Source organism: Hyperolius riggenbachi, chromosome 1, assembly GCF_040937935.1.
Source record: "Hyperolius riggenbachi isolate aHypRig1 chromosome 1, aHypRig1.pri, whole genome shotgun sequence".
Lineage (NCBI taxonomy): Eukaryota > Metazoa > Chordata > Amphibia > Anura > Hyperoliidae > Hyperolius > Hyperolius riggenbachi.
The window spans coordinates 97218592-97245446 of record NC_090646.1 but is presented as its reverse complement, the minus strand read 5'-3'; the positions used below and the strand labels follow the sequence as shown (position 1 = coordinate 97245446).

Genomic DNA, 26855 nt, shown 5'->3' with positions numbered 1-26855 from the left:
GTTGCCATGACCCCCCATGGTGGCAGAGCAGGAGGGGAAGCAGCGCAAGAAAGAGAGGACAGCAGCGGGGAGGGAGACAGATCCTTCCTCCCTCACCTGGGTCCCCTCCTTCTGCACACTCCTCCTTCAAAATGTGGCGGCAAACAGGCAGGGCGGGTGGGAGGAGACTAACTCACCTCACTTCCGCATTCCAGCCGCTGGAACACTGTGTCGCCATCACGTGCCACTTCTGCGCCTTCAATGCCGGTCACTGTGCTTCTGCTCATAAGGAAGCACAGTGACCGGCAGCATTGAAGGCGCAGAAGTGGCACGTGATGGCGACGCAGCGTTCCAGCGGCTGGAATGCGGAAGTGAGGTGAGTTATTCTCCTCCCACCCGCCCTGCCTGTTTGCCGCCGCATTTTGGAGGGGGAGACTGCTGAAGGAGGGGACCCCTGCTGCCTCTCCTTCTTGCGCTGCCCACCCCTCCTGGGGTCACTATACTAGCTACACTGGGGGCCACTATACTGGGGCCACTATACTAGCTATACTGGGGGCCACTATACTAGCTACACTGGGGGCAGCTACACTGGGGGCCACTATACTAGCTACACTAGGGGCAGCTATACTGGGGCCACTATATTAGCTATACTGGGGGCCACTATACTAGCTACACTGGGGGCAGCTACACTGGGGGCCACTATACTACTTACACTGGGGGCCACTATAGTACCTATACTGGGGGCCATTATATTAGCTATACTGGGGGCCACTATACTAGCTACACTGGGGGCAGCTACACTGGGGGCCACTATACTACCTACACTGGGGGCAGCTATACTGGGGCCACTATATTAGCTATACTGGGGGCCACTATACTAGCTACACTGGGGCAGCTACACTGGGGGCCACTATACTAGCTACACTGGGGGCAGCTATACTGGGGCCACTATATTAGCTATACTGGGGGCCACTATATTAGCTACACTGGGGGCAGCTATACTGGGGGTCACTATACTACTTACACTGGGGGCCACTATAGTACCTATACTGGGGGCCATTATACTACCTATACTGGGGGCCATTATACTACCTATACTGGGGGCCATTATACTACCTATACTGGGGGCCACTATACTAGCTATACTGGGGGCCACTATACTAGCTACACTGGGGGCAGCACCTATACTACCTACACTGGTGGCAGCAGCTATACTACCTAAACTGAGAGCAGCTATGCTACCTACATTGGGGGCAGCAGCTATGCTACCTACATTGGGGGCAGAAGCTATACTAGCTATACTGGAGGCAACTATACTAGCTACACTGGGGGCAACGATACTACCTACACTCGGGTAACTCTACTAGCTATATTGATGGCAACTATACTACCTTCACTGGGGGCAACTAGCTACCTATACTGGGGGCAACTATGCTAGCTACCTATACTGGGGTCAACTTTATTGCATACACTGGGGCAACTATATTACCTAAACAGGGTGCAGAGGGCACCTATAACTGGCATTACCCGCCGTGGCGCGCTTAGTATGCCACACTCGCTCCTTTCCTTTTTTTTCTGAGGGGGGTGGTGGTCTTATAATACCCAGCACCGGGTGTCAAATGCCCTAGGTATGCCACTGCCGCCCGTGGCCCAACAGCTCGATGGGCAGAGGTTAGCGTTTAATTGTCTAAAAAAAGGCTTTGCCACACAGAAGACAGTGCTCTTTAGGCCTGGAACCCACTACAAATCGCAAATCGCTAGCGCAATCGCTATTTTTTTTTTTACAGTTTGCAGTAATTTAAAATTGCACACAAATCGCTATGCCAGCGATTTGCCAGTGCTTCAATACTTTACACTGAAACCCAAACGCTCCCAAAATGCTGCATGCCCTGCGACTGCGATTTTGCTAATCGCAATCGCTACTGTGGAATTTGTTACATTTATTTACATTGACAAAGCGTTTAGGGAAATTGCTAGTTATTTAAGCGATCCCTAAACGCTCAAAAAAGTGCTCTAGTGGGTTCCGGCCCTAAATGTTTGTATTTTAAGGGAGGAGGTAGTTATTAAATGTATTTACAAAAACATATATAATTTGGTACAGTACAGTATGTATATAATTAAGCAGAAGAAAGTGCACACACTGAGTATATTGCACATACACTGAGTAGTTTCCTCAGGACAATCCATCAGAATTATTGTCAATTCTCACAAAAGGAGACACAATTTGGTTGTGGATTATTTGCAATTGGGCAACTTCTCAAATTCTTTTCTCATTTTGCTTTTTTTCCCCCTACTTCTTCAGAAATTGAACAAGTGTTACCTTGTGTTCCTAAGACACCTGGCAAATAAGAAACGAGCGGTTTCAAACAGTCTGTGTTGCCAACAAAAATCAATTGCATTTCTCCAATTCCCAAAGCAGTGTGGACTGTCCGAGACAATTTTCTTCAGGCACTGCCCTAAATGAGGCTAATTTTGTAATGAATTGTATTTTAGTGAACCTGTCATTGTAGTAGGTGCTGCAAGGACAACTCTCCCGATCTCCTCAGTGCAGGCTATGCCAGCTACATTCACTGTGCAGAAAATGAGGCTGGTGGGTGAAATTTGGGTTTCCATAATCCAGCAACTGCTCAGGATTAGTTACAATTAAAGATGAGGAAAGGCCTGTTTTGATCAAAGTGATTGCATTGACCAGAAAAATCAATATGTGTATGGCCTGCTTTAATCTGACATGAGGGATCATTGACTGTATTGCACTGCATCGAGTGGGTTGATTGATTCGAGATGGGGACCATATCCTTCAGTCCCTGTACATTCACAACGTAGCCTTGGCCTGGTTTTCCTCCTACCTCTCCAATTGCTCCTTCAAGAACGCCTTCAACAGCTCCTCCTCCACCCCTTCATCCCCCAGGGCTTTGTTCTTGGCCCCCTATTGTTCTCAATATACACCTCCTTCATTGTCAAAGTCATCTCATACCTGGGCTTCAAAAACCACCTGTATGCTGTTGACACCCAGATATTTCCGCCACCACCATGGACAAGGTCTCCTCCTGCCTCTCAACTAGATTCCTGGAGCTAAACCTAGACAAAATGTCACTCCTGTTTTGTTTTTTTTGTTTTTTTTTTGGGGGGGGGGGGGCCCGCGCAAAATCCTTCCTCACAGATATTTACTTCAGGGTTGACAACACGACCATTCGCCCTATCTCCCAAGCCTGCTGCCTGGGTGTCACCCTGGACTCTGAACTCTACTTTGCATCCCACATCCAAAATGTTACCCAATCCTGAATCTCCCATCTCCAAGATCCGCCCCTTCCTGACCCTGGACACCTCCAAACTCCTCATTCATGCCCTTATCATCTCCCGCTTCGACTATTGCAACTTCCTCCTTCTGTCAGGCCTCTCTTTGAACCACATCACCCCCCTTACAGTCTGTCATGAATGTGAAAGCCAAACTCATTTGTTCCTCTCATCGTTCCCCTCCACAACTCCCCTCTGCAAATCTGGATCAGTTTAAGTGTCTGTGCCTGACTTTTAAATCTGTACACAAGACCTGCCTGACTTACATCTCTGAACTAGTCCACAACTAGCGCCCGATCCTGCAAACAACGACCTGCGCCTGACCTTCCTACGCATTTCTTACTCTCATGTGTGACCTAAAGACTTCTTTAGAGCTGCCCCCACTACTCACCCTCTGGAACACCCTTCTACCACCCATCAGATGCACCCATTCCTTCAACACCTTCGAACAAGCCCTCAAAATGCCAGGGCTGTGGAGTCATCCGACTCCGATTCCTCATTTTATGAAACCTCCGACTCCAGGTACCCAAAATTGCTCCAACTCTGACTCCACAGCCCTGCAAAACGCACTTTTTTAAGATTGCCTACCCCCACATCAATGCCCTAACTTACTATAATGCAGTTGTTGGGGCCCCATGTAAAACTCACACTAGGGCCCCAAGCTCCTCCGCTACATCACTGGCCCACGGTGTCAGCTTCATGAAGAAAAGGTCTGTTTGTATGTAAATCAAGACCTCATCAGTGTTATTCATTACGATTGAATTAGTGGTAGGGATGGTCGGAAATGCCGTTTTACGATTCTGCAGAAATTCCGATTACCACCAGTGCCGGTTACCGATTCCGGGGATTTCCGAATTCGGATTTCTGAGTAGTGGTTTTTTTTTTTGTGCTTTTTTGGTAAATTTTTTGCATTCTCTGATTAGCCAAATCCTTCCGATTTGTTTCTGCATTCTCTGATTGGTCCAATGCTTCCGAGTTCTGTAATTGGGCTAAAATTACAGAGTTGCGGTAATGCAGTATTTCCGCAGAAATCAGATTTCCGAGTTTCGCTTCCGAGTTCTGATCGAAAATTCGGATTTCCGATCAGAAATTTGGAAATTTCACTTCCGCAAAAACCAGAATGAGCAATTGAACCGACAAAGGAAATATTTTTTGTATTTTTATGCAACGCGGAGTGAAACAATTAATGGCTGTGGTATATTGAGAACTACGCTATATCATCCTCACAAATACATCGAGGCATTGAGAGTTCACATGTTGTCAGTTCATAAAATCTCAGCTTGCACTGCTATGCATGGCACTGAGTTATGCTAGGTACATACCATACAATTTCCTGTTAGATTTTCTGTTAGATATACCTGTCAGATAGATTTTTTTCCAAGTTTTTCCATGATTAACATGTTGGAAAAAATCTATCTGGCAGGTAAATCTAACAGAAAATTGTATGGTGTGTACCTAGCAGCCTTTGATAAATTGATGCCACACCATACAATTTTCTGTTAGATATACCTGCCAGATAGATTTTTTCCAAGTTTTTCCATGATTAACATGTTGGAAAAAATCTATATGGCAGGTAAATCTAACAAAAAATTGTATGGTGTGGCATCAACTCATCAAAGGCTGCTAGGTACACACTATACAATTTTCTGTTAGATTTACCTGCCAGATAGATTTTTTCCAACATGTTAATCATGGAAAAACTTGGAAAAAATCTATCTGGCAGGTAAATCTAACAGAACATTGTTTGGTGTGTACCTAGCATTAGAGTCGCCACTCATCACCTAGAAAGTTGATGTGGTTGATGAGCATTAATATTTCATGAACTGAGACCATTCACACAAAGGGCTTGATTCACAAGACAAATAGCATGCCTTATCAGAGATAAAACGCCTTAGTAACGTTAACACGCCTTATCAGAGTAGCATAGCGAGCGCTACGAACCCGCAGGGGCTTAGGGCAGGATGAGTGGAGTTGCCAGTTAGCAGGCATAAGTTTGTAGCGCTCACTGTGCTACTCAGATAAGGCGTGTTAACTTTGATAAGGCGTGTTATTTCTGATAAGGCATGCTATTTGTCTTAAGGTGCGTACACACGTCTGATTTTTCCAAACGACTGGTAGTTCAGCCCGGTCGTTTGGACGTCAAGTCAGTCGTGTGTACAAACCATGGTTCAGCTGATAAGACTGTCGGTCAAAACCAGTCTTATCAGCTGAACGATCGTCCAAACGACCAGTCTGAATGACCGGTCATTTGGAAAAATCAGACGTGTGTATGTACCTTTAGTGAATCAAGCCCTATGCCTGTTGTGGACTTGCTGTATAACTTAATGTTTAACCGCGTAACCATGTGTTGTAATGATTTCACAACCAAATCAGTGCTGGAGTCCCGAGTTCATCCTTCAGACAGAACACTGTCTGCATGGAGTTTGTATGATTTTATCTAACAATCCAGAATCCTACAGATTGGTTAACTGGCTCCCCATAACCCTTACCTCCCAACTTTTTGAGATAATAAAGAGGGACACGTTAAGAAGCACCCCTAATCACGCCCCCACCACAACCCTAGCCACTGAAACCACAAAGAATTCAGAAGGAAAAGACAAAGTTTTACAATTCAGACCACACTGGTCCTCTCTACCATCATTTGTTGGTAAATTAAATTAAACACATTTTTTTCAGTAGAATACACATATTTACATAGATCTGTACGAGACCTGAAAAAGGGACAAAGGCATTTAGTTCCCAAAGAGGGACTGTCCCTCCAAAAAAGGACCAGTTGGGAAATATGCCTGCCCAAAACAATGACCCCAACATTAGGAAGATTAGAGTGTGAGCTTCACTGGGAAATAGCTATGCCACTTGTTACTTGCTGTCTGCAATATACAGTAGAGTCTCATTATGGTAAACTCTGATAAAATAAACCTCTGGCTATAGTAAACTTATGCTAGGTAGACACCATACAATTTTCTGTTTTGCTGGGAATACACAATGTGTTTTTTTTGGCAGATAGATGGTTTGATAAATAATTTTCAACATGTCGCATTAACTGATGCTAAACAAAAATACTTTGCTGCCTTGATCGGATCCCAAGCCTCCAACCCTCGGCGCCTCTTCGCCACCTTCAACTCCCTCCTTAACCCCACCACTCCTCCCCCCACCTCCGCCCTCTCAGCCACTGATCTGTCCACCCACTTTACCGACAAAATAGCCAGCATCCGACGGGAAATCTCATGCCTCCACTCCACCACCTCTTCCTCCCCCACCAATACCTATTCCCCACCCCACCCTCCACTCACTGCCTTTACTCCTATCACAGAGGACCAAGTCAGCTGTCTCCTAGCCACTTCTCCTGCCACCTCCAGCCCCCTAGACCCTGTGCCATCCAAATGCCTCCGTCCTCACTTCCCTGTTCTGGCTCCTGTCCTCACCACTCTGTTTAACCTCTCCCTCTCCACGGGTACCTTCCCCTCTGACTTCAAACAGGCCACTGTACTTCCCCTACTTAAAAAACCCTCACTAGACCCCTCACTTCCATCCAGCTACCGTCCTATCTCCTTACTCCCTTTTGCATCTAAACTCCTAGAGCGTTTAGTCCACCAACGCATGACCCATTACCTTGACTCCAACTTCCTATTTGATCCCCTACAATCAGGATTTCGGGCAGGCCACTCCACCGAGACTGCCCTCACCAAGGTCGTCAATGACCTCACTCTTGCCAAGACTGAAGGAAAATACACTATCCTTCTCCTCCTAGACCTCTCATCAGCATTCGACACTGTTGATCACTCCCTGCTACTCCAGTCCCTGCAATCTGTGGGTATCCAAGACCGTGCCCTAGCATGGTTTTCCTCCTACCTCTCAAATCGCTCCTTCAAGACCTCCTTCAATGGTTCCTCCTCAACCTCCTTCCCACTTTCAGTTGGGGTCCCCCAAGGCTCTGTTCTTGGTCCCCTGCTGTTCTCCATTTACACCGCCTCCATCGGAAAACTCATCTCCTCTCTGGGTTTCAACTATCACCCATATGCAGATGACACCCAGATTTACCTCCATACCACTGACCTCTCCACCACCACCATGGAGAAGGTATCCTCTGGTCTCTCAGCTATTTCATCGTCGATGTCTGCCAGGTTCCTAAAATTAAACCTGGATAAGACTGAGCTCCTAATCTTCCCGCCCCGTGCTGCTTCACCCCCCACTGACCTCTATGTCACTGTCAATGGCACAATCATTCATCCAACCACACAAGCCCGCTGCCTGGGTGTCACCCTAGACTCGGCCCTCTCCTTCACCTCACACATCCAAACCGTAGCTAGAGCCTGCTATTTCCACTTACGCAACATCTCCAAGATCCGGCCTTTCCTGACCCCAGACACTACCAAACTCCTTGTCCATGCCCTCATCATCTCCCGCCTGGACTACTGCAACTCCCTCTTGTCAGGCCTTCCTCAAAACCGCATCGCCCCCCTAAAATCCATCATGAACGCAGCAGCCAGACTCATCTACTCCTCCCACCGCGCTGTCTCCACAACTCCCCTACGCAAATCCCTTCATTGGCTTCCAATTCACTGCAGAATCAGCTTCAAGATCCTATGTTTGGCATACAAATCCTTACACAAGTCCTGCCCAACCTACATCTCTGACCTGGTCAGCAGATATACACCTGGCCGCCCACTTCGCTCCTCCAACGACCTCCTCTTAACCACCCCACGCATCTCGCACTCCCATGCCAGACTGCAGGACTTCACTTGAGCTGCCCCTATCCTGTGGAACTCTCTCCCGCTGCCCATCAGGCTCGCTCCCACCTTCAACACCTTCAAAAAAGCACTCAAAACTCACTTCTTCAAGGAGGCCTACATCAACTCAACACTACCCTAATCCTTTCTACCAATAACTTCTTGATGCACCCCCTCCTTTTGTGTCACCAGCCCCTCCCTCTAGATTGTAAGCCTTTGGCAGGGCCCTCTTTCCTTGTGTATCATACTTGACTGTGTGCACTTTACCCAGAATTTGGAACTGGTAATTTTTTACCACTACCATTACAGTTTATGATCTGGCATTGTACTATTATCTGCATTGTGTTGTGTATCTTATTGCTATTACCTGTATTGTTGTATCTATGGTCTGTTACCTGTATTGTTCTGTCAACCCTGTTATCATTGTCTGTAATCCTATTTATTGTACAGCGCTGCGTAATATGTTGGCGCTATATAAATCTAATAAATAATAATAAATAATAATAATGTCCGATCTTACTTTTGATCGATTTACCGCTCGATTTCTCATAGAAGAAAAGATAAGAGAATCGAGCGGGAAATCGAGCGGAATAACAAATCGAAAATCGATTGAATGAAAACATCTTTCTGGCAGGTAAATCTAACAGAAAATGGTATGGTGTGGCATCAAATCATCAAAGGCTGCTAGGTACACACTATACAATTTTCTGTTAGATTTACCTGTCGGAAAAAATAACATGTCGGAAAAAAATCTATCTAGCAGGTAAATCTAACAGAAAATCTCGTGCTAGGTACACACTTTGAGATTTTCTGGCACATTTTCTGTCAGATCGATTATTTCCAACATGTCCGATCTCATTTCCGATAGCCGTGATTGGAAAACAGCCGGAAATCGTTTGGAAAATGATTGGAAATCGATCAAAAATCAGATCGAACATGTTGGAAATATTTGATCTGACAGTAAATCTGCCAGAAAACCTCATAGTTAACAGAAAATTGTATGGTGTGTACCTAGCATTAGTCCCCATGACCTGCCCATGCACCTGTATAAATATATGACCAAATGTGATATAGTAAACTTCTGATATAGTAAACTACTTGACCTGGTCCTTTGATGTTTACTACAGTGTAAGGGGATTTTATAATGTACTGCAGAAAAAGTGTCTTTCCTACATACAGTAAATGTCTACTAATAATTTATAAAGATGTGACAATTTCTGTTTAATAAAAGGCAATGCGGGATCTGTGGGGCTAAGAGTGACATTTCCAGACAAGTGCAATGTGACAGTAACTGCAAATGGCTCATTGATTCTCTGAGGTTGTAGCCCAAGGCATGCTCAAATCATGTTGTAGAAGAAGTAGTAATTGAGATGGAGAGACTATACTGCAGATATTCATGTAGGTTAGGTTAGAGGGCGCTTTGTACTTAACATTGCAATGTACAGATCAGTTATATATCCAATGTACCTCAATTTGTAACATTTTGGCAAGTAACACTACTGGAATCTCACTAATCACCCTACAGTTTTCAGAGTGACTTGAAATGACTCTGTATTTGACCTATGCTGTCTCCTCTCCACTCCACATAGACAGCATGAGTCATGAGAAGGGGAGGGACGAGGACTGATCATGTGAGAGTCAGCAAATCAATTATCTTAAAGCAAACCTGTAACTCTCATGGAGGGACAAGTCAGATGCGTACCTCAGTAGAGGGAAGCGTGTAGATACCAGAAACAGTGAAATACCGACAAATTGTAGCACATACTCGCCTGCAACCGCCGTCCGTGCCGCACGTCGGGAGTCACAGGCCACCCACTCTTCTGTCTCTGTTTCTGTGAGCCGGTCAGGAGCCGCTTTTATTGGCTTCTGACCGTGTCTATCAATCTAAGCCAATGGGAGCTGCTTACATTGGTAGACAGGGTCAGGAGCCAATGAAATCAGCTCCTGAGCCACTCACAGGGCTCTGTCGTTATAGAGATGGCAGAGTGAGTGAGCTGCGGCAGGGAGATGGCGACGAGATAGGCGGGAGCGACAACTAAGTCATTGAGTTGAAGTCTTTGCCCTGGCAACCACAGCAGCATCAAAACAGGGCGTACTTTTCAATTAGTGCCGTCCTTAAATGGTTTAAACAAAAACATTTCTTTGTTACAGCTGATACAAATCCTGCAATAAATCTGCAATGTGTCTACTTCCTGCTTTCATGGAGGCAGACATAGGGTTACCACGTTTACAAATTAGCTGCTCTGTCGAGACAGTCAGCTGACACAGCTTAGAGATGGTGGTGATTAGTCACAGATCAGGGGGAATTTGACAGGCTAAACTCTCTAAAAACACATAGGGTGCATTTCTCTCTGTTTTCCTTCTGTCCTGTGCAAGAGTTCAGGTCCACTTTAAACAGTATCTAGATTCTCCAGATTTGGGGAGTTGTGTTGCTGAGTTTTAGTTCTTTTGCTTCTTCCTCCTCTTCTTGGTTTGTAGGAGAGGACTAAGTTACGGTGACTTACTGGTTATGCAATGTGCTGACTGAGGCGTTCTCTTTTGTTCTAATCTTTTAATCACAGAGGAATTTTGTCATGGGGACAGAAATCTGCAGAATTCTCCTGGGGAGGAAATAGAGAGAGTAATTGCGTAAATGTGGAGACCAATCTCGCTGAAACATAATCATCCAGGTAATTATGGAACTTGTGTTGCAAACTCTGCCTTTCCTAGAGGATTTGTGGAAGGAGATGTTCGGTAATGAGGTGGCCTGTTTGCCAGCATAGCGAGCTTGCACTGCATTTTTCTGGGGCAAGCAAACTGTTCTATCTTAATTGTATTATCTGGTATTTTAATGATTCTCTTCTCCGCGGTGTTCGATTCCTGTACACTGAACACACACAAAATTCACATTAGGTCTAACAACTTGGTGAAAATCATTGGACGGCTTCCCAGACATCCCAACTTTTTGAGATAATAATGAGGGACACTTTAAGACACGCCCCTTTTACACATCTAGCCACGCCCCCACCACACCCCTAGTCACACATACCAAAAAGAGTTCAGAACCAAAAGATGCAGTTTTATCGTTCAAACCACACGGGTCCTTTTTTTTTATTATCATTAGTTTTTCTTCATTTAAAAAAAAAAAAAAAAAAATCAATTTAATTGATGAGATTAAATTTGCAAATACAATTGATCTCGTATAGTCATTCGTAATTTCGTGTAAAATTTCACGCAATTTTTGCATAATTGCGTGCCGAATTTAGCAGTGAATAGCAAAGACCCCATACATGCGATTTACACCAAAATTGCTATATATGGTAAGGAGAATAGTGGGTATAAGTCAAAAAAGAATTTTCAAAAAAGACCTTGTAGTTTTTGAGAAAATCGATTTTAAAAATGCAAAGAAAAAATGTTTTTTAAACTCAGAAAAATGACAGTTTAATAAACATTTTTCTTAGCATTTTTAACTGTTTGCCGACCGCGTCACGCCAATGAGAGTGGCCGCGGCTGCAGCCCCAGGACCACCAAACGCCGATCGGCTTAAGGTCCTTGGGGCTCGCTTTGCAGGAGATCGTGCGCGCCGATGTGCGCGCATCTGCACTAGGTAGGCGGAGCTCTGCTCCACCTTCAGCCTCCCAGCGGCAGTCGCCGCTCGGAGACTGTTAGAGGGTGAAACCGCCGTCTAATTACCTTGTACTGCACTGCGATCTATAGCAGCGCTGTACTGGTGACAGCCGTGTGACACGGCTGTCCCCCCCAGGGGAGCAGAGGTGATCGGCTGTCATAGGCTGAAGCCTATGACAGCCAATCACAGTGATTGGCTGGCGGGTGTGTGTGTGTGGGGGGGGGGGATAAGGACATTTATTTAAAAATAAATACAATAAATATTTATAAAAAACAAACAAACACTGGGTGAGCGATCAGACCCCACCAACAGAGAGCTCTGTTGGTGGGGAAAAAAGAGGGGGGAATCGCTTGTGTGCTGTGTTGTGCGGCCCTGCAGCGAGGCCTTAAAGCTGCAGTGACCCTTTTTAAGCAAAATGGCCTGGTCTTTAGGGGGGTTTAACACCGTGGTCCTCAAGAGGTTAAATCGATTTTCTCAAAAACGACAAAGTCGTTTTGGAAAATTATTTATCTGACTTGTACCACTATTCTCCTTAACATAGGTGGCAATTTTGGTGTAAATAGCATGTATGGGGTCTGTGCTATTAACTGCTAAAGTCAGCACGAAATTATGCGAAATTTCACTAAAATTTACATTAAATTATTTACTATTACTATTACATATAAAATTAATTTCGATTTTCTCTGAAATTTCGCATTACGATTACGATGCGTAATTGCACATTTCGATGCCAGCCCACCACTGCTGGAGCCCGACACCTGTGCCAAAGAGGGACTGTCCCTCCAAAAGCGGGACAGTTGGAAGGTATGCGGTTTCCACCTAATGTGGAAAATTGCGTGTGTTTGTGACCAGGAAAAAATGTTGTGCCTGCAGCATTTTCTTGGACAACACGTGCATTCCTCCAAAGAGGAACATAGATAGCACCACCCTCCACAACATGCATATGCTGAGATGTAAGCATGAGTCATCTGTAATGCCGCATCACATTCAGACCGCCCCTAGTGCAGTGCTGTCCAACTTCATGGACATGGAGGGCGAAGCTCCTGGGAGTCTTGGTAAGGAGGGTGCAGTGCAGGGAAAAGAATAGTAAGCCTGGCAACAAACACGGAGAGGCAATGAATTCCAGCTGGTGGCGGTTCCTGTGAGCAGATTGTAGCTGGAGGTGGAGCCGAGCAGACCACGGAACCATGCAGCGGTGTTGGTGCGGTGAAAAAGGCAATGACCTGGCCAGGGGCGTAACTACAGGGGAGCAGCCCCTGCGACTGCCGGGGGTCCAGATTTGCGGGGGGCCTCAACTACTAACCTTCTCTCTCTCCGATACTCCAGGTCAGGTGTTTTGGGGCTACACATGTAATGGGTTTGAAGATCCTGGTGGCCACACTTGTGTTATGATCGTTGTAAGGTTGGACCCCATGCTTTGAGGGTAGGCAAGGAATGGGGTGTAAACATTAAGGGGGGCCCCATGAAAGTTTTGCTGGAAGTCCCACGATTTGTAGTTAGTTACGCCCCTGGTCCTGGCTTTGGGGGCTGAAGTGAGTGGAGAGAAAGAGGTTGGCCTGGCAGAAGTAATGAGAGAGGGGCAGTGACACAGCAAACAGATGAGCCGTAGCAAGAGCTGACAGTTGCCCACTACCTTAGTGTAAATTCGCCCTATAGGAAAGAAAAAAACCTGCTTTTGGCACTTACCCTAAAATTGCTTTCTCTATTTTGAAAACAAAACAATATGGTTCAATACCCCAGCAGATCATTACAGCCATCTTGCAGCTCAGTGATGAGTCCCACTAATGGCCTGAAGCCTTGTACGCACGCTAGATGAATCTGTCAAGGTGGTCGGTGGTAGCCTCTGCTGAGAATCTAGAATGTGTAGCGCAGCCCATGACCTCCCTTGGCATCTTGGCCAGTGATTACTCTGATAGGTCTACTCAGCTGAGTGCTCACTGGGGACATTGTTCTCCCCACTCACCCCACCCGCTATGTGCACTCCATTGTGAGCAATCCAGCCAGTGACAGACTTTAACAGGGCTAATAGCAGCACAATGGAGGGGATCCGGAAAACACTGAGGGAGCTGTAAGACTATGGGTGATAGAAGAAGCCCCGGGTTAGAAAAAGACAACTTTTTCCCCCATCTCAGGTACTCTTTAAGTCGTCATTAAAATTATTTCAGTGGCCATAGTAGAAAGAGGTTTAGACAGCAAGAAACATGACCAATTCTGCATATAAACTCCTTCAGGCAGTGAGTGCCCTGGGCACTCACCTATTTTACCCCCATCCTAATCCCCACCATATAGATGTTTCAATAATAAAAGTCCTAGACTGTGGTGAACACTATTAAACTCTGTCCAATATTACTCCACTTTATAGTTGCTCTGTAAAGTGGATCTAAACTCAGAACTTCAGCTTTAAAAGATTACGCACAGCATGATAACCATTGGGATAAAAAAACATTTGTTTATTACAATTTCCGAAAAAAGCCTAAAAACCTGTGAAGATTTAACTGGATTCATTTTCAGGGAGCACAGAAAGGGTTAAAGTCATTTCTGTAAGGGCAGAGCCACATCTACTGATAAGACTAATTACACTCTGTTTTAGGCACAGTGCACACCAAAACCGCTAGCAGATCCTCAAAACGCTAGAGGTTTCTGAAGGAGATTTTCAAAACGATTCTAGGTATGTTTAGAGAGGTTTTCTAAACATGCCTAGCGTTTTCTGGAGCGTTTTTGTGTAGCAGATTTCATAAATTGTTACAGTAAAGCTGTTACTGAACAGCTTCTGTAACAAAAATGCCTGGAAAACCACTCTGATCTAGCATTTTTCAGAGCGGGTTGCGTTTTTCCTATACTTTACATTGAGGCAGAAACGCTTCTGCAAACCGCAAAAGTGCTGCAGGACCCACATTTGCGGTTTGCTAAAAACCGCAAACCGCTGGTGTGCACCATCCCATTGAAATACATTAGCCAAGCGTTTTCACAGGCAGAAGCGGTTTGCGGAACGCTTCAAAAACCGCTCGGTGTGCACAAGGCCTTATACATACTGTCATTAAAGTGAACCTCCGGACTAAAAATCGACTCAGCGGCACTGAAAAGGCTTGGTGTTTCTTTAACAGTTTCACAGCATCAGAACTTTGTTTCTCTTATCCAAGCCTCATTTTTAGCTGCACAGAAGAAAACTGCCCGGGCTTTTTTCCCCTGATGCTGTGCAAAGCATGATGGGATTTCTGATGTTGTTGCTCTCGTTCTGCTGTTTTGGTGCAATTTTTTTTTTTTTTTACATTTTGAATTTGACATTTGAAGCCTAGCACGTGCAGCTGGGAGGGGTTATCAGGACACAGGACAGTTGGAACGGTGTCTCCTGCTCCTTGTCACCTCCCTTCAACCTAAAAGATGGCTGCCCCCATGACAAAGATGGCAGCCCCCATGAATCACAAACATTTGCCTGTTCTTTTAAAACAGGGTGGGTAAAAAATTATATTACCTATCTATTCTAATTAACATAACTAATGTAACTTAATGACAATATGTTTGTTTAGGCTGAAGTTCCCCTTTAAGTTACATTAGTTATGTTAATTAAAATAGATAGGTAATATAATCTCTTACCCACCCTGTTTTAAAAAAACAGGCAAATGTTTGATTTCATGAGGGCAGCCATCTTTTTGGTTGAAAGGAGGTGACAGGGAGCATGAGACACAGTTCCAACTGTCCTGTGTGCTGATCACCCCTCCCAGTTGCTAGGCACTGTGAATAACAACATCAGAAATCCCATCATGCTTTGCACAGCATCAGGGGGAAAAAGCCCGGGCAGTTTTCTTTGATGGGTCGAGCTTAGCTAAAAATGCAGCTAAAAATGATACTTTGGTAAGAAAAACAAAGTTCTGATGCTGTGAAACTGTTAAAGAAACACCAAGCCTTTTCAATTCTGCTGAGTAGATTTTTAGTCCGGAGGTTCACTTTAAATATAATCTATATTACTTAATTTCATTGGAGTTGATTCACAAAATTGCAGTAATACCGCCGCATAGCACGACCGTTGCTAAGGTAATGCACGCTATTAATGAGCATTAGCATTAGTAACTCTTGCAACGTTTGCGCTACTCAACTAACTCAGGTCGCACTAATAGCGTAAATCGCAGTATTTGTAGCCAGAAATAAGGGTAATACTGCCTTCCGCTGTCTGTGCACGGCAGTATAATCGCGATTTTGTGAATCAACCCTATTGTGTGAAATGGTGAAGATGGTACATTATCTATAAATGATCATATCCCGGGACCCATGATGTGATCATGATCAGACTGCTCTGGCTTCACTTCAAGCAATCTATTTATACACAGTTCTGATTCCAAAAATGAGCCGAAGGTAATTTTCCCTGCAACTGACTTTCCTGGACACTAGAGCAAATGGCAGATCAATAAAGGTAATTTTCCAAGTGTGCAATTAATCCAGAAGACAGCTATTTGCTACAGAGGCCATCAAGTGCTGGACTCACAAACAGAACATATCCCCTGATTATAGCATCAGCACTCCCTTCCCGCAGCACGCCTGGTGTAACAACAGCTGTTAGATTGAGCGGGTCTTACTGTCCTGTTAATGGAAGGCCAGTAAAGTACTGCAGGGTTCCATTAGAGGAGGCAGAGAGGGGAAACGGTGTATCGAAGGAAAAATAGTGTCTATCGTAATCACTGGAATTTCAATACAAAAATAAACCACACAGAGTATGTAGTTCTATGCACTATGGTGAAAAGTGGGTATAGTTAGACTTCCTTGACTTCCGGCATCTGGCCCTGCTTCCGTTTCTCCCCGCAAGAGAGGGAAGGCGAGGCCAGGCGCAAGAAGTGGAGTGATGCGGGGTCTTCGGGACGGCTCCATGGGACAAGACATCGCAGGTATATATAACTTTTCTTTACAGCAAGGCTGCAGGATATTGTTAATTAGGATGGAGATCCGCTTAAAAGAACCACCATCACATCTGTATGTAGCCTAGTCATTTGTTATCGGTGCCTGCAAAACTAATTGATGTAGGCCAGTGACATAACAATAAGAGCTGCCGCCCCTGCCCCTGCGCCCCAGGGCCGTTTTGGGGGGCAAGAGAGGTCGCAGCATGAGGGGAGAGCATGCCCACCTACATCGGCGGGGAGGGGCCACACCCCCCCCTCACCTCGGGCTCTCCCCTCAGCGCTCCCCCTCCAGCATTAATAGGTGGCAGCAGCGGTGGGCAGGAACACAGGCATACCTCTGTGTTTTACCGCTGGAAGTTCCGCTCTCTAAGCGTCTGCTGCTACTTCCTGTTTGTCAGGAAGTAGCATGTGGCACTAAGAGATCAGACCTCCGTGGTGAAACACAGAGGTATGCCTGTGTTTCTGCCCATCGCTGCTGCCACCTATTAATGCTGGAGGGAGAGTCCTGAGGTGAGAGCCCGAGATGAGGGGGGAGTGGCCACCCCCCTCCCCGCCGATTTAGGTGGGCATGCTCTCCCCACATGCTGCAACTCCTCCTACCCCATCCAAATTTTCGCAGGAGGTCCCTAAGATTTATACTTACGCTGGTGATGTAGGCTACAATTCCTTTTCACAAGATTGGGAGAGGAAAAAGGTGCCTTGCCTGTGGCACCACAATGGCCAGAAATGGCCCCAAACCAACCAATAAACCACTCCTTTTCCTCTTGTTACACCTCTTACAAAGTGGTTGTCCTTGAAAAGGTGGTCATGGTGGTCTGTATCATGTGACTACTATAAATGCAGAGCTGGGGGGGTGGGGGGCTGTGTAGTATTATCCCGAGAGCCCATGGTTCTGCAGCCTGCACCACTGATAGTGCTACATAACAAACGGAGACGGAGTTATTAATAAGCAGGTCGAGGTGACCGTCCACCAGCACAGTGCACACAAAGTGAGATGCTATATTGATGCTGCCCTGCCTGCCTCCTGACAAGATGCCAAATGAATGCGTCTGGCTCTCTGAGAGTAAAAATCACCCGCCTCAGAAGGAGAAGACATCTGGTGTACATGCAAATCTCAGAGCGCATGCTGAATGGCTACATGCCAGATATTCCACCGTATCAGATTAAAGGTTGATTCTTGGATGGCTAGTATTATTCAAGACAAATGACAAACTCGCTACAAAAAGCAGCTGATACATAAAAGGTAGTGATTGCTATGTACTGTTCCCATTCATCAGGACAGCAGGCTGCTGAGAGGAGCGATGGAGAGGGGGGGGGGGGGGGAAGGTAGAATGAGAATTACACAGAGGTCTCCGCTATGCCACTTGAATGCACAAACAGTGCCGACAGGTTGCTGCCAGCGCTCCGCACGGCGGCTGTGATGGCGCTTTAACCCCCACAGTGACAATGACAATGAAGGGTGTGTGAAGTCTTCTCCTGCGTTACATCACGACGCTGTGCAGAGCAGGCTCCTTCCTGGCTTGTATTATTTTTTTTTTAAACTTTTGTTTTTAGGGAGGAAGCCAAGGTGACTGCATGACAAAGTAAACCGTTTTTTTCGCTGAAGAGAACCGGTTAGAAACATTGTATGTATTTTCAACAACCTAAGGCCTAGTTTACACGACAAAGTGCAGGCCATAATCACTTTTGTGATCCATTTTGTGAAGCTGCTTCTGGCAATTTTCGAGGGATTTACATTTTTTTGCAAGCACTTTTATATGCGTTTTTTTGTTTTGCAATGTTGTGTGTGTAGCCAAACAGTTAGTGCACTCTTTGACCTGGAACTGATTGTCTTTTAAAGCAAATTTGCTTGAAAAAATGCTCACAAAATTGCTGTTCAAAGAGCTATTAAAGAAAAACTGTAACCAAGAATTGAACTTCATCCCAATCAGTAGCTGAAACAAACTTTCCCATGAGAAATCTTTTCCTTTTCTCAAATGGATCATCAGGGGGCTCTGTATTGCTGATATTGTGGTGAAACCCCTCCCACAGTGTGATGTCAGGACCATAGTCTTGACAGTTTCCTGTCTGTGAACCTCACTGCATTGTGGGAAATAGCTGTTTACAGCTGTTTCCAACTGTCAAAAAAGCAAGCAGCATCTCCTTCCAGTGACCTCACCAGCTAGCAGTAAAAATGTCACCATGTGATAAATGTCAGAATGTAAATCAGAGAGAAGAAAGATTTTAAAATGGGCAAACACTGACTAAAACATTTATACATAATTATTGTAAAAATGAAGCACTTTTTTATTAAATTTTCACTGGAGTTCCTCTTTAAAGCAATTTGCAATTTTTCATATACCTTGCATGGAAGTGCAATCATCCAGAAAATGGTGCAGGACCCACGTTTGTGATGGAAAAAAAAAGCTCATCGCTCATATGAGAACACACATAGGATTTCATTACACAAGCGCTCTTAGGCCTGGTGCACACCAAAAACCGCTAGCAGATCCGCAAAATGCTAGCAGATTTTGAAACGCTTTTTCTTATTTTTCTGTAGCGTTTCAGCTAGCATTTTGCGGTTTTGTGAAGCGTTTTTGGTGTAGTAGATTTCTGATATTGTTACAGTAAAGCTGTTACTGAACAGCTTCTGTAACAAAAACGCCTGCAAAACCGCTCTGAACTGCCGTTTTTCAGAGCGGTTTGCGGTTTTCCTATACTTTACATTGGAGGCAGAAACGCCGCCGCAATCCAAAATCTGCAGCAGCCCGGGAGTATGCGTTTCTGCAAAACGCCTCCCGCTCTGGTGTGCACCACCCCATTGAAATACATTACCCTAGCGTTAACACATCTGCAATCAGATCTGAAAACGCTGCCGAACCGCTCTGGTGTGCACTAGGCCTAACAGAGCTTTTAGAAATGCTAGCGATTAAAAAAAAATGCAAAGTGCTCTACACATAAGAATTGATAAGGAGCATCAAAACCTGCTAAGGGCAGCTGCAGTGTCAGAGAGGTGTATGCTGGGGAGAAGAACAGTCTATTAATGGTGACATTAGAGATGATCATTACCGGCTTAGCACCAATAACAAGCTCGTAAAGCATTTCAAGAAGGGCCCCTACTGGGCCTCTCTGGTCAATGGGCCCTGGTGTGGTCACTACCTCTGCTTCCCCTATTGCTATGCCACTAGCTTCATCATCAGTCTGTGTGTCCATACCATATTTACCTTTATACATAATTTGTTGACATCAGCAGAAGGCTTATTGGGTTTCATCTATTAGCTGGAACTGGAGAGAAAAAAAAATGTCTTTTGAAACCATATCACTTCTTGACTAGCTGATGTGGGGAGATCCTTTTTTTATTCTAGGCTTCATTGACCATTAGCCAGTATGTAGACCGACAACATGGCCATCGGGAATGAGCACAATGTCTTTTTATGCTTAACCAAATTAGCATTATGAAGACTTGAGTCACTTGCAGCTGAGGGCCATTGTCACCTCAGCAATCTGTGTACTGAGCTGCACGGCACTGATTGCTTCAGCTGGGATCTGTAGCTGTGAATGGTTGCTACAACAATGGTAACCCTGTGATCCCGGCAACCAGTTCTCACATCCTTACTGATCATTTAAGGACCATGTATTGCTGTGATGTTACTGATAATCTATGCCTGGCATATTTCAGGCTAGATGTTTGGCCAATTCCTGCACACACACACACCACATTCCATTTCTTCCTGTGTTACACAAGATAGATTGTAGGGCCAGGCAGCTGTTCCAAAGAAAAAGATACTGCATGCAGTGTACAGGTTGCAGCAACTGCATATGTATGGATGGGCTGTAGTGTTTTATTGCAGTGGTCTATAGAGTTCACTGTGAAGGGGTGGTATAAGCAGGGCCTGTGCTGCCATTAAGGCAAAGGGGGCAATTGCCCCAGAGCCCCTAACAGCTACCGGGTACCTCTGTGCCACTGGAACTCCAGGTGGTCACCCCGCCGGACTGCTCCCACGACCCCTACAATGTAAATGCTGGGGATGCGTAGGCTACATGATGCGTCCACAATTCAGCCCCTTGAATCGCCTACTGCTCATACCAAGTGACTGCTCATTGGCCAGGAGCTGTCACCTGGTATGAGCCATAGGCAATGCAATGGATTGTGGGGTTAGTAGTGCATTCATGTGTGGCTTCCGCATCCCCTACACAGCGCTGCAAGTGTATTGCAACTGCTGTAGTGGATGTGCAGCAACCAGATTGGGGCCCCAGGGGATAACCTTGGTGTTGGGGGGTCCCAGGTTACCTCTGCCCTGGGGCCCCTGAGCATCATAAACCAGCCCTGGGTTTGAGAGCTGCCTCATAGCCATTAGAAGCCAGCTTGCAAATGCCTGGAAAGTTTTCCAGTTGTTTTACAGCTTAAGGACACCATGCAATTTTCCTGTCAGAGCGATAGATCGAACAAAACAATGATTTCGGGGGGGGGGGGGGGGGGATTTAGGGTCAGGCAGGTAGTGTGTGTGTGTGTGTGTGTGTGTGGGGGGGGGGGGGTTAGAATTAGGTATTGAGTAAGTAATTGGCGGGGGGAGGGGTAGGTGTCAGGGGAGAGGGTTCTTTGTGGGAGTAGGGTTAGGTTTAGCCATCGTGTAATATCGGTATTAAATACCAATATTTTACTATAGCCATTACTGGGTGCCCAAAATTCCATGCACCTTTTTTTGATGTACGCATTGGAGGTAGAAGTGGAGTTAGGAAATGAAAGTATTAAGAAAATTGGGACTTTAGGACTGTGAAAAAAATGAGAAAGGGAAATATGATTGGCTGCCTCCAGAGCCAACCTTACCTGATGTATGGGATGTATGGTCATCTCAGACCTGTGTAAGGGATTCCATTTGTTTCTGCTGTGTTATGCATACCTCACATTAACACACAGTGGCGTAGTTACAGATCATGGGACCCCATAGCAAAACTTTCAGTGCCCTCAGATGTAGGCACTCATAAGCAATGCCACCTGCCCCGCCCCCTATGGATATGAGTTAATTGGGCAATTTACATTCACATCCAATCAACACTGCGTATAGTTCATGGGCACTGAGACACAGTCAGAGGGTGGAGAACACAAGAAAGTTAATAGTGAATACATTAACCATTTCAGCCCACGGGTATTTTTCACCTTATGGACGAGAGGAATTTTCACATTTCAGGGCTCCTCCCATTCATTCCCCAATAACTTTATCACTACTTATCACAATCTCCCCCTGCTCCCTGTAACAGCGTGATCGCAGACATCTGCCCGCACAATCACCTGCAAACCCCCCAAACTGCAGGGACGTGACTAGCGCATCCCTGCGGCTCTAGCAGCTGCCACTGTGGACGTGAAGCTCATGTCCGCGTGGCATAAATAGTTAATGGACACCCAAAGCAAAATTAACTAACTAATGAAATAAATGATTTTTTTCTATCTTCCTTCTGCTAAAAATGACTTTTTAAGACATTCCACAGTTTTATTTTATGTTTAAGGCCTTTTTCACAGTGGGACGTTTGATGCGACGTTAAGGTCGCATAACATGCCCCTAACGCAACGCATTGAAAGATATAACTTGGACGTTATTGTGATAGAACGAAAATGGCGCATGCCTTAAAAAAAAAAGAAAAAAGAAAACATTACTGAGCATGTGCAAACAGTCTAACGCAGCTAAAAACGTGTATAACGCATAGCATGCAGCACTTTCATTTAACGTGCAGCGTTAGACACCAACTCTGAACAGCCCATTGATTTTTCATTGCTGTAAATTATTATTCGTTACATGTTGTAACGTGCGACTTTAACATTGCACTGTGAAAGAGCCCTAAATCTACTTTTTAAGTTTTAACAGTTTTATTGTTTTTGCTCAATGACACATTCATTGAAGTATGCCAGAGCTAAAATCTATGAACTATTGACCCTTTTTATCTCTTTCCTGCTCTCAGAAGACATTTTTCGCTAGGAAAGTGTTTTATAGTTGGAATTTCTTATCAGTGAGGGTAAACTGTAGTCACTTCCTGTCTCAGTCAGGACTGAGTCAGCCACTTACATACCTGATATTTAACTCTTTCAGGCAGAGGAAGGAAAAAAGAAACACAGCTTAGTTATTTGTGTGCTAAGCACAGTACATACCCATGTCTATCTCATCATGTCACCTCGGGTATCCTTAAGTACCATCTGGGACCCCTATGCTTCAGGGCCCCATAGCACCTGCTATGGGTGCTATGGATACTGCTAGGCCCCTGTTAACGCACTAATCACCGCCTGTCCTCTCCTTCTCCCACATTTGCTTAAGATTCAGCTTAATTGCTAGTGCATGCTCTCATCATATCCCAACATGATTAGTTCAACGTCTTTCTCTGTGACCTACCAGTGAACCCATTAGAACAATGTCAGTCCAGTCTTGACTCTGCTGCTTGACCCCATTCACCCCTCCTTTCTATCTGCTAAAATATTGCTCTCTACCCAATCACTCACCCCGCTGGCTGACTATCACACAAATGATTGAATTCTACTTAGGAAGACAGGAAGTGGACACACTGCAGATTTATTGCAGGAATTTGTATCAGCTGTAACAAATATTTTTTCTTTAAAGGTTATTATGCTATTGCTTATCCTTCAGAGTAGAGAGGAAGTTCTGAATTCAGGCCCGCTTTAAAAGAAGGAAAAGGGGGGAGGGGGGGGGGGGTTGCGCATCCCTTAAAACATGCTGCAATTGACTGGTTAATCGCTCAGGCTTGCACCACCTCTATTAGGCTAAAAATGCATGCCCTGCGTCCAAAACAAATGCTACATTTATTATGCTATGGAGGAACTTTGGCTCCCACTATAGTTTGCATGCAAAGTATAATATACTGGACACTTGCACCACGGTGAGGTAGACCTCCGGGCAAGTGGCCTTTAACCAGTCCATTGCAGCATGTTTTAAGGGATGTGCAACCCCCCCCCCCCCCCTTTTTTTTCCTTATTTTGCTAGTATGTAAGCTGCTCCCAGCCCCTACTTCTGAGTTTCCTGTTTGCATAGTAAGTAATAGTAGTTATGCATATGTTTTGCATCTGAATTGAATGCATATTGTGCAGATAGCTTATTAGAGGTGCTGCACATGTGAGCTGTTGGTCATTTCAGATGCAGCCTGTTGTGGTATGCGCTGGCCCTCCCCCCGCTTTAAAAGAAACCCGAGGCGAGAGCCATATTAATTTCCTTTTAAACAATACACATTGCCTGGCTATCCTGCTGATCCTCTGCCTCTAATACTTGTAGCCATAGATCCTGAACAAGCATGCAGATGAGATCAGAAATCTGACAAGATTAGCTGCATGCTTGTTTTAGGTGTGTGATTTAGACACTACTGACCAGAAAGATCAACAGGACTGCCAGTCAATGTGCATTGTTTAAAAGGAAAAAAATATGTCAGCCTCCATAAGTCTCTCACCTCTCTTTACACCATCCGATACTTAACTGCCAATCTCAGATCAATATTTTCCATTAATCCACTCTAGTCACCTCTCCTCACTGCTGCACACTGGAATTTTCTGTTTTGGGGTACCCAGTTAAACTACAATGAGCCTAAGTCAAAAGTATTTTCTATAGTGTGTTCATTGCTCAAAAGAATATTATTATATATTTGTTGTATATAGCATGACATCTTCTTTAGCACTTTATAGTCCATAGTCTGGACCTCTAGTGTTAAAATAACCCACACTATTAGCACGGGCAGCAGGAAAAAATGTGATGACTTGTGCCATGAAATCCAGGTTTTGTTGATTAGCTGTGCCCCCTTTCTGAAAAACTGCCATGGCAGTTTTCTGCCAGTGCAAAGACTGCTAAGAGACGGTGTCATTTGTGGGTGGGAGGAGCCTCATAGTGTGGCCTGAGGGGTACTCTGCTTCTACCTGTGCCACTGAGAAATCCTTTCAAAGAGAAGAGGGGTGAATAGATAAGTAGTGCAGTATCAGGCCAATCAGAGTTGTCACAGGGCTTTCCTGCTGCTTAATAAAGTAGTCAGCCATTGCTGCAGTAGGTAAAGAAAAGAAGAGGAACAGTCTAAAGGTCGCCATTGATGATACAATCACGCAAGCAATCAATTGTTTCCAGTTGCAGCAGTAATCAATCAAAAACAATTGGTGGTGCTCATTAATGGTTAAATTCTCGCTAACTAACGTGATGGGATCAATAAAAAAAATTGATTGTTTACATTAATCTGATCGAATTGGTAAGCGGGAATTCCTCTGGGCACAACTGATCCTTTCCGGAAACAATCGATCAATTGTATCGTATGGGATTGTATCGTTAATGGCCACCTATGGTAAGTTCAATTCTGGCTCTTTTTCACTTTAACATTTTCCATCGGAGGTCCACTTTAATCATCCCTCACTCAGAGGGGATTACATTCTATTGCCTTCTGTGGGCTATTAAATGTCCCTAACCTAGTCAAGCAAATTTTGGAGGGAACCTTATCAGTCTGTTTTGGGAATGTGGGGTGAAATCAGAGTTCACAGAGAAAACCCACACAAAGTCATACAATATCCAAGCAGATGGTATTCTCCTGGCTGTGGTGGTGTTTTTCGTAGTGCTTTACCTGCAGAGACAGGTCCTTTTTAAAGTGGTCCTGAACCAGGGGGCATAACAATAGACCCTGCAAGGGATGCAGCCGCAGGGGGCCCAGAGGGGAGAAGCTTCCTTTTCCTTTCCTGAGAGACTGACAACTAAGGGCACGGAGGCACTGCTCTCTGCCCAATTTTTTTAATGACTGCATCTGCTCTGCCACTGATAAGGAATCATACAAAGTTTTGACGACAAAGATTTGTAGGCAGTCCTTATTTAGTGTTCAGCCAGTGCTGGGCCGAAATTACGCATTAGCGTAATTACGCATCGTAATTCACTACAAATGCACCGTAAGCATTACGTGTAAGGTTACGGTATTACACGTAATTAATTACGCGTAGACCGTAGGTGACGTTATTACGCGTAACAAATTACGCGTAAGACCGTAAACTCCTATTGAAATTACACAGTCTGCCGTAATCGCGTAATATTACGCTCCCGTATAATATAAAAAAGACGCCGACTTTAAGGGTTAATAGCAAAGCCCCCTTAAGTGCTAAGAGCCTCAAATTTGGAGAATATATTAAGGAGATCAGAAGGAATAAGAGGAAAACAATTTTTTTCAAAAAGACCTTATAGTTTTTGAGAAAATCGATGTTAAAGTTTCAAAGGAAAAATATATACATTTAAAAACCCGCCGACTTTAACGGTTAATAGCAAAGCCTGCTTAAAATTTAGGAACACCAAATTCCCAGGGTATATTAAGGGGATCAGTGGGAATAAGAGGAATTTTTTTTTTTCAAAAAGACCTTATAGTTTTTGAGAAAATCGATTTTTAACTTTCAAGGGCAAAAATGTCTTTTAAATGCGGAAAATGTCAGTTTTTTTTGCACAGGTAACAATAGTGCATTATTTTTATAGATTCCCCCAAATGGGAAGAGTTTTACTCACTTCGTTCTGAGTGTGGGAAATATAAAAAAAAAAACGACGTGGGGTACCCCCCTCCCAGACCTCTTTAACCCCTTGTCCCCCATGCAGGCTGGGATAGCCAGAATGCGGAGCACCGGCCGCGTGGGGCTCCGTACCCTGACTATACCAGCCCGCATGGTCCATGGATTGGGGGGTCTCGGAAGGGGAGGAGCAGCCAAGCTTTCCCCTCCCCCTCCGAGCCCTTGTCCAATCCAAGGACAAGGGGCTCTTCTCCACCTCCGATGGGCGGTGGAGGTGGAGGCCGCGATTTCCTGGGTGGGGGGGGTTCATGGTGGCATCTGGGAGTCCCCTTTAAAAAGGGGTCCCCCAGATGCCCACCCCCCTCCCAGGAGAAATGAGTATAGGGGTACTTGTACCTCTTACCCATTTCCTTTAACCTCCTGAGCGGTCTGGACGAGCTCAGCTCGTCCATCACCGCCGGAGGCTGCCGCTCAGGCCCTGCTGGGCCGATTTTTATCAAATAAAGTGCAGCACACGCAGCCGGCACTTTGCCAGCCGCGTGTGCTGCCTGATCGCCGCCGCTCTGCGGCGATTCGCCGCGAGCAGCGGGCGAAAGAGGGCCCCCCTAGCCGCCTGAGCCCTGCGCAGCCGGAACAAAAAGTTCCGGCCAGCGCTAAGGGCTGGATCGGAGGCGGCTGACGTCAGGACGTCGGCTGACGTCGATGACGTCACTCCGCTCGTCGCTATGGCGACGATATAAGCAAAACAAGGAAGGCCGCTCATTGCGGCCTTCCTTGTTTATTCTGGGCGCCGGAGGCGATCGGAAGATCGCCTCCGGAGCGCCCTCTAGTGGGCTTTCATGCAGCCAACTTTCAGTTGGCTGCATGAAATA

General features: G+C 45.3%; 1 protein-coding gene across 3 annotated transcripts in view; it reads left to right on the top strand.

The window, feature by feature from the left end:
* Positions 1-26855, top strand: part of NSG1 (neuronal vesicle trafficking associated 1) — a 165069-nt gene that overhangs the window by 33439 nt on the left and 104775 nt on the right. The window contains exon 3 of one of the 3 annotated variants that reach the window (XM_068277356.1): positions 10565-10672. The gene's annotated coding sequence lies outside the window, so the exon portion shown is untranslated. Of the gene's footprint in view, positions 1-10563; positions 10673-16964; positions 17010-26855 lie in introns of those variants that run through there. The other 2 variants (XM_068277366.1, XM_068277375.1) reach the window with 2 other exon arrangements.